We start from the raw sequence: 13707 nt of genomic DNA, 5'->3' as shown, positions 1-13707 counted from the left end.
TACTGGCTGGCTGAGAGTCACTGTGGGTCCCAGGAAGAGGGGTGCAGGGCCGGACTCCCCCACACTCCGTGACAACTGGTGGCAGAGGCGGGATATACTGCACCCCGTGGACAGCGCTTCCTGCAGTAAGTGACTAGGGAGCAGTAAAACGAAGGGGTGATTAACCCCTGGGAGTGTGTGCCCAGCCAGAAGGACTTTGCGGTAACAGGGTCCCCCGGGGGATTACAGCGAGCGGGCCCAGGGGCGGAGGAGTCTGCAGCTTGACCCTGGCAGAGAGGTGGTGACCTCAGGAAGGGCTGGTGCACTAGGGGTCCCCCTGGAAACCGTGGGGAGCGGCCAGCACCCCGGCCTGTGAGTGGCCAGCCGGAAGATGTATGCCAAGCGGCGCAAGTGCGACCTGCTGGAGCTGTGCAAGCAGAGGGGGTTGCGCCCGGGGAGGCTCAGCAAGGACCAGCTGATTGCCCAGCTGGAGCAGGGAGACCGCACGAATGAACGGAGCCCTGTCTCTGAGGGAAGCAGCCGAGCAGATGCAGCGCAGGCACCAGTGTCTGTCCCCGCTGGGAGTGGTCAGCCGGCAGACGAGGGCTTCCCGAGACCCCCCTTCCTAGGCCTAGGGGAAGGGCGGGGAGGAGCCCAGTGAATACCGAGGGCACCGTGACACCCCCGGCCAGCAGGGGATCCTCCCGGCGAAGCTCACCCCCCAGCAGGGGATCCTCCCGGCAACGCTCGGCATCCGTGGAGCGGACGCGGCTGGAATATGAAAGGGAGCTGAGACGGGAAGAGCTCGGGTTAAAGAGGCAAAAGCTGGAGGAGAAGGCGAAACAGCGTAAACATGAGGAGAACCAGCGCCAGCGTGAGTGGGAGGAGAAGGAGAAACAGCGTAAACATGAGCTGGACCTGGCCCGGCTGAGGAGCAGTGAGGCCCCGGCTGCGGTGAGTGAGGGGGGACCCAAGCCTACAAAGAGCTTTGATAAGCACTTGCTGCCCCGGCGTAAGGAGGGGGAGGACATAGATACCTTCCTGACGGCCTCTGAGAATGCCTGCGAGCTGCACAGGGTTGACCCTGCAGACAGGATCGCAGTTCTCACCCCCTTACTGGGCTCCACAGCCGTGGAGGTGAACAGCCGACTGAAAGGGGCGGAGGCAGGGGACTACGAACTGTTCAAACAGGCCCTGCTCCGCGAGTTTGGGCTGACTCCTGAGATGTACCGGAAAAAGTTCCGGAGCCAGCGTAAAACCCGTGAGGTCACATACCTACAACTGGTCAACCGGGCGCAGGGGTATGCCCGCAAGTGGACAGCTGGGGCCCAAACTAAAGAGGACCTGCTTGACCTATTCATACTGGAGCACCTGTACGAGCAGTGCCCGTCCGACCTGAGGCTGTGGTTGATGGACCAGAAGCCGGAGAACCCGCAGCATGCAGGCCAGCTGGCCGACCAATTTGTGGACAGTCGGGCAGGGGATGGCAGGGAGCAGTCTCGAAGGAGCAGGCCTGCCTCAACGCAGAGAGAGAGTCATCATGGGACCTCCCAAAGGGGGCCTATGGAGAACCCCCCCAAAAGGGGAACATCCAGCGGCAGGTCCCTCCGACCCACTCAAGGGGACCCACGAGATATGGGCTGCTATCGCTGTGGCCAACGAGGTCACATACGGGCCCAGTGCCCCAAGCTCAGGGACAGACCAAGCAGACCCAACCCGCAGAGGGTGGACTGGGTAAAAACCCAATCGGAAGAGGGGCTACATTCCCAGGAAAGGGGGGTTGGCAACATACCACCTGTGGATGCTCCAGGTTCCGGGTTTTTGGTTTACCGGGTGGGCGCGTGGCTGCCCCTCCGGAAAGAGTGCATTGTTTCCCTGGAAGTGGATGGGAGGAAGGTCACTGGGTACTGGGACATGGGCGCAGAGGTGACGCTGGCCCGGCCCGAGGTTGTGGCCTCAGATCGGATGGTGCCCGACACCTACCTGACCCTGATGGGCGTGGGCGGGACCCCATTCAAGGTACCTGTGGCAAGAGTACACCTGAAATGGGGGGCCAAGGAGGGCCCCAAGGATGTGGAGGTACACCAATATTTGCCCACTGACGTGTTAATGGGAGGGGACCTTGAGGACTGGCCTAGTAACACCCAGAGTGCCCTGGTCGTGACTCGTAGTCAGAGTCGGCAAATGGCACTGCACCCCGACAACGGGGAAGGTACTCGACCTGAGGTGCAGGACCCTAACTCAGGGAGCGGGGAACGCCCAGGGGCACGGTTCAGAGAGGCTGCGGCCTCAGACCCAGCCAGCAAGAGAGAGCCGGTCCCCATCCCTGTCCCAGCTGCTGAGTTCCAGGCCGAGTTGCAGAAAGATCCCTCCCTGCGGAAGCACCGGGACCGGGCTGACCTTAGTGCGGTACAGACCATGAGGAGAGGTTGCAAGGAGAGGTTCCTGTGGGAGAAGGGGTTCCTGTACCGAGAATGGGCTCCCCCAGGGGAAGTAGAGTCATGGGGGATCAGGAGGCAGCTGGTGGTTCCCCAGAAGTTTCGCCACAAGCTACTGTACCTGGCCCATGACATCCCTCTCGCAGGGCACCAGGGAATCCGGTGCACCAGGCAGAGGCTGCTACAGAACTTTTACTGGCCTGGGGTCTTTACCCATGTCCGACAGTACTGCCAATCCTGTGACCCCTGCCAGAGGGTGGGGAAGGCCCGGGACAAGGGGAAAGCGGCTTTGAGGCCTTTACCCATCATAGAAGAACCTTTCCAGAAGGTGGCCGTGGACATAGTGGGACCCCTCAGCAAGACGACCCGGTCAGGGAAGAAATACATCCTGGTGGTGGTGGATTTTGCCACTCGCTACCCCGAGTCGGTGGCCTTGTCCTCTATCGAAGCAGACACAGTAGCAGATGCGCTGCTGACAATTTTCAGCCGGGTGGGGTTCCCCAAGGAGGTCTTAACGGACCAGGGGTCCAACTTCATGTCGGCCCTGCTCCGGTCCTTATGGCAGAAATGTGGGGTCCAGCACAACTGGGCCTCAGCGTATCACCCCCAGTCCAATGGGCTGGTAGAAAGGTTCAACGGGACGCTGAAGAGGATGCTAAAAACATTTATGAACCAGCATCCGCAAGATTGGGACAAGTACTTACCTCACCTGCTGTTTGCGTACAGGGAGGTACCCCAGGAATCTACCGGGTTTTCACCTTTCGAACTGTTGTATGGAAGGCGGGTGAGGGGGCCCCTAGACCTGATGAGGGACGAATGGGAGGGGAAGGCCGCTCCCGAGGGAGAGTCAGTGGTGGAGTATGTCCTGACCTTCCGGGAAAGACTGGCCAAGCTCATGGGCCTGGCCAGGGAGAATCTGGCCCGAGCCCAGAGGAGGCAGAAAGTCTGGTATGACCGCACGGCACGGGCCCATGCCTTCGCCACCGGGAATCAGGTGATGGTTCTCATCCCCGTGAGGAGAAACAAACTCCAGGCTGCCTGGGAAGGGCCCTTCAAGGTTATCAAGCAACTGAATGAGGTAAACTATGTGGTGGAGCTGTCAAACCGGGCACATCACCGTCGGGTGTACCATGTGAACATGATGAAACCATACTATGACAGGGGGAATGTGGTGTTGGCCGTGTGTGGACATTGGGAGGGGCAGGGAGATGACCCCTTAGTAGATCTATTCCCTGGGACCAAAGCGGGTTCCCCGGTGGAGGCGATTCCCCTCTCTGATCAGCTGACCCCGGGCCAGCATGCTGAGATCAGGGGGGTGCTGCATCTGTACCGACAGCTGTTTTCCAACCAGCCTGGACGCACTAATTTGACTGTCCACCGGGTGGAGAGCGGGTCACATGCCCCTATAAGATGCTCCCCTTTTCGGGTCACTGGTAAAACTGCGCAGGATCTTGAAAGAGAGGTCAGGGACATGCTGGCTTTGGGGGTGATCCAGCCGTCTTCCAGCCCTTGGGCCTCACCAGTGGTGCTAGTCCCCAAGAAGGATGGGTCAATCCGGTTCTGTGTGGACTATCGAAAGCTCAATGCCATCACCGTATCTGATGCCTACCCTATGCCCAGGCCTGACGAGCTCCTAGACAAGCTGGGAGGTGCTCGGTACCTCACCACCATGGATCTTACCAAAGGCTACTGGCAAATGCCGCTGGACGCAGATGCCAGGCTGAAATCGGCCTTTATCACCCCTCTGGGGCTCTATGAGTTTCTGACCCTGCCCTTCGGCCTCAAGGGAGCACCGGCCACCTTCCAGCGCCTGGTGGATCAGCTACTGAGGGGGATGGAGAGTTTCGCCGTGGCGTATATTGATGACATCTGCGTCTTCAGCCAGACCTGGGAGGACCACATGTCCCAGGTTAAACAAGTCCTAGACCGACTCCGAAAGGCTGGGTTAACAGTAAAGGCTGAGAAGTGCAAGGTGGGGATGGCTGAAGTATCTTACCTGGGCCATCGGGTGGGGAGCGGCTGCCTAAAGCCGGAACCAGCCAAGGTGGAGGTAATCAGAGACTGGCCTGCTCCCCAAACCAAAAAGCAGGTCCAGGCCTTTATTGGGATGGCGGGGTACTATCGAAGGTTTGTGCCCCACTTTAGTGCCATAGCCGGCCCCATCACTGAACTGTGCAAAAAGGGGAAGCCAGACAAGGTGATCTGGACTGAGCAGTGCCAGGAGGCTTTCCAGGCGCTGAAGGAGGCTCTGGTTAGTGGCCCAGTTCTGGCAAACCCAGATTTTGACAAACCCTTTATGGTGTTCACCGATGCCTCAGACACGGGATTGGGGGCGGTGTTAATGCAAGAGGATGAAAAGGGAGAGAGACACCCCATCGTGTACCTGAGTAAGAAGCTGCTACCCCGGGAACAAAGCTACGCGGCCATCGAGAAGGAATGCTTGGCCATGGTGTGGGCCCTTAAGAAGCTAGAGCCATATCTCTTTGGGCGACACTTCACCGTGTATACCGACCACTCTCCCCTGACCTGACTGCACCAGATGAAAGGAGCCAACGCCAAGCTCCTGAGGTGGAGCCTGCTCCTGCAGGACTATGACATGGACGTGGTCCATGTGAAGGGAAGTGCCAACCTGACAGTGGATGCGTTGTCCCGGAGAGGGGACCCTGAACTTCCCCAGGTCACTAGGCAGAGTGACCCTGCTCAGTTCAGTCTCGAAGGGGGGAGAGATGTGATGCAGTAGGGACTGTCTGTGTGGGGAGTGGGAGAGCAGGGGAGGACTTTAGGGCATGGACGATGCCAGAGCCTGTAACCTGAGCTAGGTAAGGGAGGGGAAAGGTCAACACCTTTGCCCGGGAAGGGGACAAAGGAAGGGAGTGGCAGGAGGGAAGCAGTTTGAGTTTGGGCTTGGGGCTGTGTGGGCGGAATTCAGGGGATCCTAGCTAGGATCCAAGCACCCTGAAAGACCAGATGGACTCGGTGGAGGGGTCCTGACTGTGCCTGCAAGCTCTGCTGTAACCTGTGTTCCTGTTGTCCAATAAACCTTCTGTTTTACTGGCTGGCTGAGAGTCACTGTGGGTCCCAGGAAGAGGGGTGCAGGGCTGGACTCCCCACACTCCGTGACAGGGACACAGCATAGAACAGAGCTTGCTAGAACAGAAATCAGTGACTTTCAGCAAAGTCCATCTTGGGGGACCCTGAGTCAGAGGCCCTGGACTCCCCCTCTCTTCCAGTCCCCCACAGCAGACTGCCCTGGACCCTGCTGCCTGGCCTCCAACACACCCGTTGCTCCTCTTACAGTCTTTGTCCTGCTTCCCAGCCAAAGTGTCACCTGGTCACATCCCACTCCTGGATCTCAGGATGCGAAGGGCATCAGTCATCGCCTATATGCAGGCAGCTGGGTAGGCTCACCTGCCATGAGGGCCTCAGCTAAAAGTCACACACCCAGTTCCCACCAGCCAGCCATTGGTGCAGAACATGGGGAAACTGAGGTGCACACAGTATTCGTATAGGACAGTAAGATTCACATGCAACATAAGAAGGTGACCCCCCCCCAGTTTGTCACATTTGGCAACTAGCAACAAGGACCCTGGATGCCCCCCACCCCCCTTAGGAGCCAGCTGGCTGTGACCAGCTGGAGGACAAAAAACTCCAGGTGACGCTCCTCAGTCTGGGCTGCAGGAGGCAGAAGAGGGGGCAGAGGGCTCAGGGCCGACCCAGCTGGAGTTTGCTGTAACTTTCTGATCTCTGTGGTAATCAAGGCCTCTGTGTGCTGTGTCCAGACACCTGATAACCCTCCTGCGGTTACCCCGCCGGCTGAAAGTCACTTCGGAGTGAGGAAGTCGGGGTGCAAGTCTCCCCCAGTGTCCAACTCAGGGGAACTCGCTGCAGGGAGCTCACGGGGTGACCTAGGTGCTGAAGGCTCTGAGGTACAGTCCCCAGGTGAAGAAGCCAAGGGGCTGACCCCAGTGAACGTCTGACCCTAGGGGGGCTGAAAAACTGAAATGCTCCTCGCAGGGGCTGTTCCAGAGCTGTGAGAGAGCACCGGGTCTGGGGATCAGTGAAATGGGAACACTCCCAGGAGCTTGCTCAGTATCACCCAGGCCTGTGCTTGCCCTGGGGCCGCGATCCCCAGAGCACCCTCCAGCCCTGGGGCCTTGCCCCCAGAGCATTCTGCCCCCAGCCTCACCCACCCGCCCTAGACAGGAGATGGGCGTGGAAAGATCTGAGAGCAGGAATCCCTGGAGTGTCCCCAGCACAGGGGCTCAGTGAGGGCCAGGGGAGGACCCCAAATTGGGGCTGCAGAGAAACCCCACTGGGTGGAGAATGGGGTAGAAGCCCCAGGCTGGAGGAATGCGGGGGCCTGATTTCCCCATCCCACCCAGGCTCAGCTCTGGCCTCACGCCACAGCTCCAGAGCCGGGCCAGAGGGGAACCAGGCCCAGAGACAGAGGTGGGGGTAGGGTGGAGGGTCCCTGCAGCCCCTTGGCTCAGCTGCCCGGATGCCTTGGAGGCCTTGGTGCTGCTGGAAAGGCCACCCGGGCCCTCCTGGTCTCGCGCGGCTTAGCGTTAATCATTCCAGGCACCAGCTATTGTCTGGCCCTGTGCTCCCCTCACCTGCCCCAGATTCACCCCTCAGGAGCCGCCGGCAGGCACCGGGTGCTGAGCCTGGGCACAAGCCAAGGGTGTGGCCAGCGGATCAGGGAAAAGCAACTTCCCTGAGGGTGCTGCCCTCACCCCGAGAAACCTGCCCAGATCACTGCCCGCACCCCCGCCCTGGCCATGCCTCCCCCCCACCAGCACCCAGTGTAACGGTGTAAAGCGTGGGGGGTATCCAGTGAGCTCCTCCCCTCCTGCCCCCCCCATCCCTGTGGCACCTGTTCTGCAGCGACAGCAGCTCATTGGTCGAGCGACGCTGCCACCTACTGGGCATCTTTGTGTTCACAGCAGCTCACCTGGCCGCTGGGGTCACTGAAGTGCAGGTGAGCCTGAGCCTGAGCGAGTGACCCCAGGACTGGCCAGTTCGGGGCCTGGCCCCTCACTCAGCACCAGCCACTTCATCGTGCCTGGATCTCTGGAAACGTGTGTTCAGTGCGCAGTGGCCGGCTAAGCAGAGAACATGGTGTTGGGCCCTGCCGGGGAAGGGGATAGACAGTGAGACAGTAAATACCATAATGGCATTATGTAAATCCCTGGTACCCCCCTGTGATGTGTAGGGACTGTTTGTGTGGGAGTGAGAGAGCCGGGGAGGACTTTAGGTGAGGGACAGGACCTAGGCCTGTAACCTGAGCGGGGTAGGGGGGAGGGGTGTCAGCACCTTTTGCCTGGGAAGCTGGTCAAAGGAAGGGGCCAACTATAGGGGAGTTAGCTCAGTTTCGGTTTTGGGCTGGGTGGTGGGAATTCAGGGTATCCTAAGCTGGGATCCAAGCACCCTGAACCCCTAGAAGGGCTCGATTGAGGGGTCCTGACTGTGCCTACAAGCTCTGCTGTAACCTGCATTCCTGTTGTCCAATAAACCTTCTGTTTTACTGGCTGGCTGAGAGTCACTGTGGGTCCCAGGAAGAGGGGTGCAGGGCCAGACTCCCCCACATTCCATGACACCCCCCCACCCACACACCTGAACACTGCCTGCAGGGCTGGTCGCCCCATCTCAGAAAGATGTGTTAGCACTGGAAAAGGGGCAGAGAAGGGCAACAAAAACCATCAGGGCGATGGAACAGCTTCTGTATAAGGAGAGGTTAAATCTGGGACACGTTCTCCTGCAAATAGAGACAACTAAGGGGGAGCTATGATACAGGGCTATAAATCATGAATGAAGTGAAGTGTTCTTTACCCCTTGACATGACATACAGAGACTCCAGGAGCAATGAGTCTCACTGCACTGTGCCAGCCCTGGAGAGGGCACCCAGGCTCGCTCAGGCTGGCTGTGCACATCTGGGTCCTTTTCCCTTGTACAAATCTTTGGCCTTTGTGTAGCACATTCCAGCAGCTGCCCCTGAGACCTTGGACATCCCAACCGCCATAGGGAGAAGCCCGTGGAGGTTAAGAGATTTGTCCAAGTCAATCAGTGGCAGAGGGGGAACATAACCCATGATGCCTCACCCTGCTTTCACCACTAGGCCATGGTGCCTGTACAGGAATTGCTGGTAGCTACTGGAGGGAGTGCCCAGAGCCCACGCCTGGCCTGAGTTCTGCTACACTAGCCCCGCTCCCCCTGTTAGCAGGGGGCCCTGGCCCTGGGGGGTGAAAATGGCTTCTCTAGGGTCACAGCTGCTACTCCCTGGTGGTCTGTGGAGTCAGGAGTCCACCCGAAGAGGCCTATGGGTGGCAGACACTGTGCTGCACCACTACCACCGGCTGGCAGAGGGCAATGTCAGCCCAGGGATGGACACTGGGAGCCAGAGGAGGGGCTGCTGTACGGACCGCTCCATGCACCGCGGTGCCAACCCTACACTCTGGCCATGTGTCCCTATGACGAAGTGGGAATGTTCTTGATGCATTCTTTGAATACTGAGTGGGGAGTATTGACCTGGGAAGGTTGCAGGGGAGTTTTGCTGGGACTGGCTGCAGTGGGGATGGGAGACTTGCCTTGAGGGATGATACCTGAGCACGTAACATGAGAACCCAGGAGGGGGGTTGGAGCCAGGTGACACCTCTGCCCTGGAAACTGGAAAAAGGCTGGGGGAGGGGCCGGGGGAGGCTGAATGAGATAGCTGGAGGGAGTGTCAGTTTGGAGCTGGCTGAGAAAGGGGGAGGGGAGCCCAGATGGGCCTCTGGCCTCCCAACGGGGCTCTGGCCTCCCTGTCGCCCGCCCCCCAAAATGGACCTAACTGAGGGGGGGACCTGTTGTCTATGCCTGCGAGACCTGTCTTGGACTGTGTTCCTGTTGTCTAAATAAACTTGTTGTACTGGCTGGCTGAGAGCCCTGGTGAATCGCAGGAAGCCGGGAGTGCAGGGCCTTGTCTCCCACACACTCTGTGACAACTGATGGCAGTGGTGGGATCTACTGCCAGGGCCACCTGGGGGGGGGCAAGTGGGGCAATTTGCCCCAGGCCCTGGGGCCCACAGGGGCCTCCATGAGAGTTTTTCGGGGGCCCTGGAGTGGGAGGCCTTCACTCACTCCAGGGGCCCCAGAAAATTCTCATGGGGCCTGGGCCCCCAGAGCTTCTTCCGCTCTGGGTCTTTGGTGGCAACTGAATGGAAGGACCCACCGCCGCCGAAGTGCCCCGAAGACCCACAGCTGGAGGTCCTTCCGCCCCAGGACCCGCCACTGAAGTGCCGGGTCTTTGGTGGCAATTCAGCGGCAGGGGCCTCCTGCTGCTGAAGACGCCAGTCCCCCTTAATCATCTGGGCAACCCTGTCTACTGCAGCCCATGGACGACGTTTCCTGCAGTAAGTGACTGGGGAGCAGTTAAATGAAGGGGGGGGATGACAAGGACCAGGCGTGCTGAAGATTCAGAAAGAGATGGTTTCAAGGGGTGATTAACCCCTGGGAGTGTGTGACCAGCCAGAAGGACTTTGCAGTAACAGGGTCCCCCGGGGAATTGCAGGAGCGGTCCCAGGGGCAGAGGAGTCTGCAGCTCGACCCTGGCAAAGAGGTGGCGACCTCGAGAAGGGCTGGCACACTATGGGTGTTCCCTGGAAAGTGGGGCGGGGCGAGCCCAGGCAGGCCTGTGAGTGGCCAGCAGAGGGGGCTGCACAGAGGGAGGCTCACCAAAGAACAGCTGATTGCCCAGCTGGAGGATGGAGATCGCTCAAATGAACTGATCCCTATGTCTGAGGGAAGCAGCCTGACAGATGCAGGGCAGGCACCAGTGTCGGGAGTGGTCAGATGGTTGCTGAGGGCTTCCTGAGACTCATCCCTCCTATGCCTAGGGGAAGGTCAGGGAGGAGCCCAGCAAATACTGAGGGCACCGTGACACCCCCGGCCAGCAGGAGATCGTCCCAGCGAAGCTCCCCATCGCTGGAGTTGTAACGGCTGGAACTGGAGAAGGAATTAAGGCTGAAAGAGCTGGAGTTAAGGGAGCAGGAACTGATGGGGGAGCGAGCAGAACAGGAAAAACAGAGACAGCATGAACTGGAGGAGAAAGAGAAACAGAGACAGCATGAAGAGAGACAGAGACAGAGGCAGAATGAACTGGAGTTGGCCAAGCTGAGGAGCAGCGGGCCCCCAGCTGCGGTGAGTGAGGGGGCGCCCAGGACTGCGCAGAGCATTGATAAGTGTATTCTGGCCCAGCGTAAGGATGGGGAGGAAATGGATGACTTCCTGGATGCCTTTGAGATGGCCTGCGAGCTGCACCAGGTTGATCCTGTAGACAGGCTCCAGGTTCTCACCCCCTTACTGGACCCCAAAGCCGTGGGATTGTACCGCCAACTGGAAGGGGCGGAGAAAAGGGACTACGAACTATTAAAAAAGGCCCTGCTACGTGAGTTTGGGCTGACTCCTGAGATGTACTGGGAAAGGTTCCGGAGCCAGCGTAAAATCTGGCTGACCTCAGTGCGGTACAGACCATGGTGGCAGGTTGCCGGAAAAGGTTCCTGTGGGAGAAGGGGTTCCTGTAATGAGAATGGGCTTCCCCAGGGGAGATGGAGTCATGGGGAATCAGGAGGCAGCTGGTGGCACCCCATAAGTATCGCCACCAGCTGCTGTGCCGGGCCCATGACATCCCACTCTTAGGGCACCAGGGAATCTGGCATACCCAGCAGAGGCTGCTGCAGAACTTTTACTGGCCTGGGGTCTTTACTCCTGTCTGATCCCACCTTACGACTGCCGATCCTGTCACCCCTGTCAGAGGGTGAGGAAGGCCTGGGACAAGGGGAAAATGGCTTTAGAACCCTTGCCCATTGTCATGGAGTCCCTGGGAGAGGCTCTGCAACTGCTCCCTACAAAGCCAGTCAGGACTCTGGTGAAGTCTCCTCTCTGTGAGCAGACTGTCTCCAGGGCAAGCAGCTCACACGGCTTTCACCTTCCTGGGTCTGACCTTTGGAGCATTCAGCATCCTCTGCCCCTCCATGCGCTTCCCACAGTGAGTCCGCCCAAGGAGGGCCCTGGGGAAGCCACAGGGTCCTGCACCCCCACTTTGCAGTCAGACGTGACTCTCAGCCAGCCAGTAACACAGAGGTTTATTAGATGACAGGAACAGAGTCTAAAACAGAGCTTGTAGATACAGCGAACCGGACCCCTCGGCTGGGTCCATTCTGGGGGGGCAGCGAGCCAGACACCCACATCTGCACTCACCCCTCGTCCCCAGCTAGCTCCAACCTTACTCCCCTCCAGCTCCTCCTTTCTGGCCTTTGTTTCTTTCCCAGGGCCAGGAGGTCACCTGATCTCTTTGTTCCCCCACACCTTTAGCATCCTCTTGCAGTGGGGAAGGACCTGGCCATTAGTTGCCAGAACACAGAGTGTCAGCCATTTATGTACAATGACCTTCATCCTATCACCTAGAGACTTAAGAAATGCATAGGGGAAACTGAGGCACCCCTACACTATTCAGAGGAAACATTAAGTACAGTCCCACTTGGTCACACCCATCATAGAGGAGCCTTTCCAGAGGGTGCCCAAGGTCAAGATAGGGGCTCTTAACCAAGAGAGACCGAATCATAGCCCTCCAGACTGGAACACTGGGAGAAGACCCCATCCCAGTTTGAAGATGTGGCAAACTGGGAATGTTCTTAATGTTTTCTCTGAATATGGTGTTGGTGCCTCAGTTTCCCCTATGCCGTTCTTAATATCTAGGTGGTGGGATAAGGGGGTGTGATTGCTACAGAGCAAAGGGCCAGTGCACCTAAATGCCTGATGCTCTGTCTCCTAGCAGCTGATGGCCTGGGCCCCTCCTCTGTAAAGGTGTCAACTGAAGGTGTTGGAGACAAAGCGGTCAGGTGACCTCCTGGCCCAGGAAAGGGGCTGAGGAGAGAGGAGGGGCTGGAGGGGGTTGTTAGTCTGGAGCTGGCTGGGGTTGAGGAGTGGAGTGCAGATGGGGGGGGTCTGGCTCACTGCCCCCCAGAATGGACCCGGCGGAGGAGTCCGGTTCGCGGTACCTACAATCTCTGTTTTAGACCCTGTTCCTGTCATCGAATAAACCTCTGTTTTACTGGCTGGCTGAGTCACGTCTGACTGCAAAGTGGGTGTGCAGGACCCTGTAGCTTCCCCAGGACCCCGCCTGGGCGGACTCGCTGTGGGAAGTGCACGGAGGGGCAGAAGATGCTGAATGTTCCAAGGAGAGACCCAGGAGGTGAAGCTGTGTGAGCTTCTTGCCCTGAACAAGTCTGCTCCAAGGGAGAGGAGGCTCCCCAAAGTCCTGACTGGCTTCCTGGGGAGCAGTTCCAGAGCATCACCCGGGGACTCCGTGACAGAACCCCAGAAATACTGGGGTGGAAAAAGGACATGGGCCACATAAGTCTTCCCACCTGCAGACTATGAGTGCTATCGAGCACACTCAACCTAAAGGGGGGTGTGAAACTGGAAGGGCCTGAGGTAACTCCCACCAAGGAAGGGGAGGGATGCTGGGGCATCCATGGGGGATTTGAACTTCCCCAGATCACTGGCTGAAGTGACCCTGTTCAATTCACTCTTGAAGGGGGGAGAGATGTGACAAACTGGGAATGTTCTTAATGTGTTATTTGAATACTGAGTGGGGAGTATTGACCTGAAAGGTTGCAGTGGAGTTTTGCTGGGACTGGCTGCATTGGGGATGGGAGACTTTCCTTGAGGTCAGATACCTGAGCATATAACATGAGAACTCAGGAGGAGGGGTTGGAACCAGGTGACACCTCTGCCCAGGAAATGAACAAAGGCTGGGGGAGAAGCCGGGGGGGAGGCTGGGTGAGACAGCTGGAGGGAGTTTCAGTTTGGAGCTGACTGAGAAAATGGAGGGGAGCCCAAGATGAGGCTCCGGCCTCCCAACAGAGATCTGGCCTCCCTGTTCCCCCCACCCCCTCAAGAGGGACCTGAATGAGGAGTCCTGTTGTCTGTACCTGCAAGAGTTGGACTGTGTTCCTGTCGTCTAAATAAACCTTCTGTTTTACTGGCTGGCTGAGAGTCCTGGTGAATCGCAGAAAGCCGGGGGTGCAGGGCCTTGTCTCCCCGACACTCTGTGACAGTCCCCACCATGCCCTGGGCAGCAGGAGGCAGCCTCACGCCTGGGCACGGCACAGGACTGTGGACATGTAGCTGGGAGTGCACTTTCCACTCGCCCGGCCCTCAGATGGCCCCAGACACGGGATCTGCGGGCAGCGGCTGGGTCGGGCGTCTGGGGCACCACTTCCTCGTCCCTGCCCAGCCTTCCTGTGGCAGT

General features: G+C 58.6%; 1 long non-coding RNA gene across 1 annotated transcript; it reads right to left on the bottom strand.

The window, feature by feature from the left end:
• Window positions 1–2653: 2653 nt before the first annotated feature.
• On the bottom strand, window positions 2654–9076 carry LOC115639515. Its single transcript, XR_003997694.1, has 3 exons — window positions 8925–9076; window positions 7359–7363; window positions 2654–2663 (listed from the first exon to the last, which is right to left on the bottom strand). It is a non-coding gene; the product is annotated as an uncharacterized LOC115639515 (long non-coding RNA).
• Between the last annotated feature and the right edge of the window lie 4631 nt (window positions 9077–13707).

The sequence above is a fragment of the Gopherus evgoodei genome, chromosome 24 (genome assembly GCF_007399415.2).
Source record: "Gopherus evgoodei ecotype Sinaloan lineage chromosome 24, rGopEvg1_v1.p, whole genome shotgun sequence".
Classification (NCBI taxonomy): domain Eukaryota; kingdom Metazoa; phylum Chordata; order Testudines; family Testudinidae; genus Gopherus; species Gopherus evgoodei.
The sequence above is the reverse complement of the archived record's forward strand: the minus strand, read 5'-3'. Positions and strand labels throughout refer to the sequence as shown.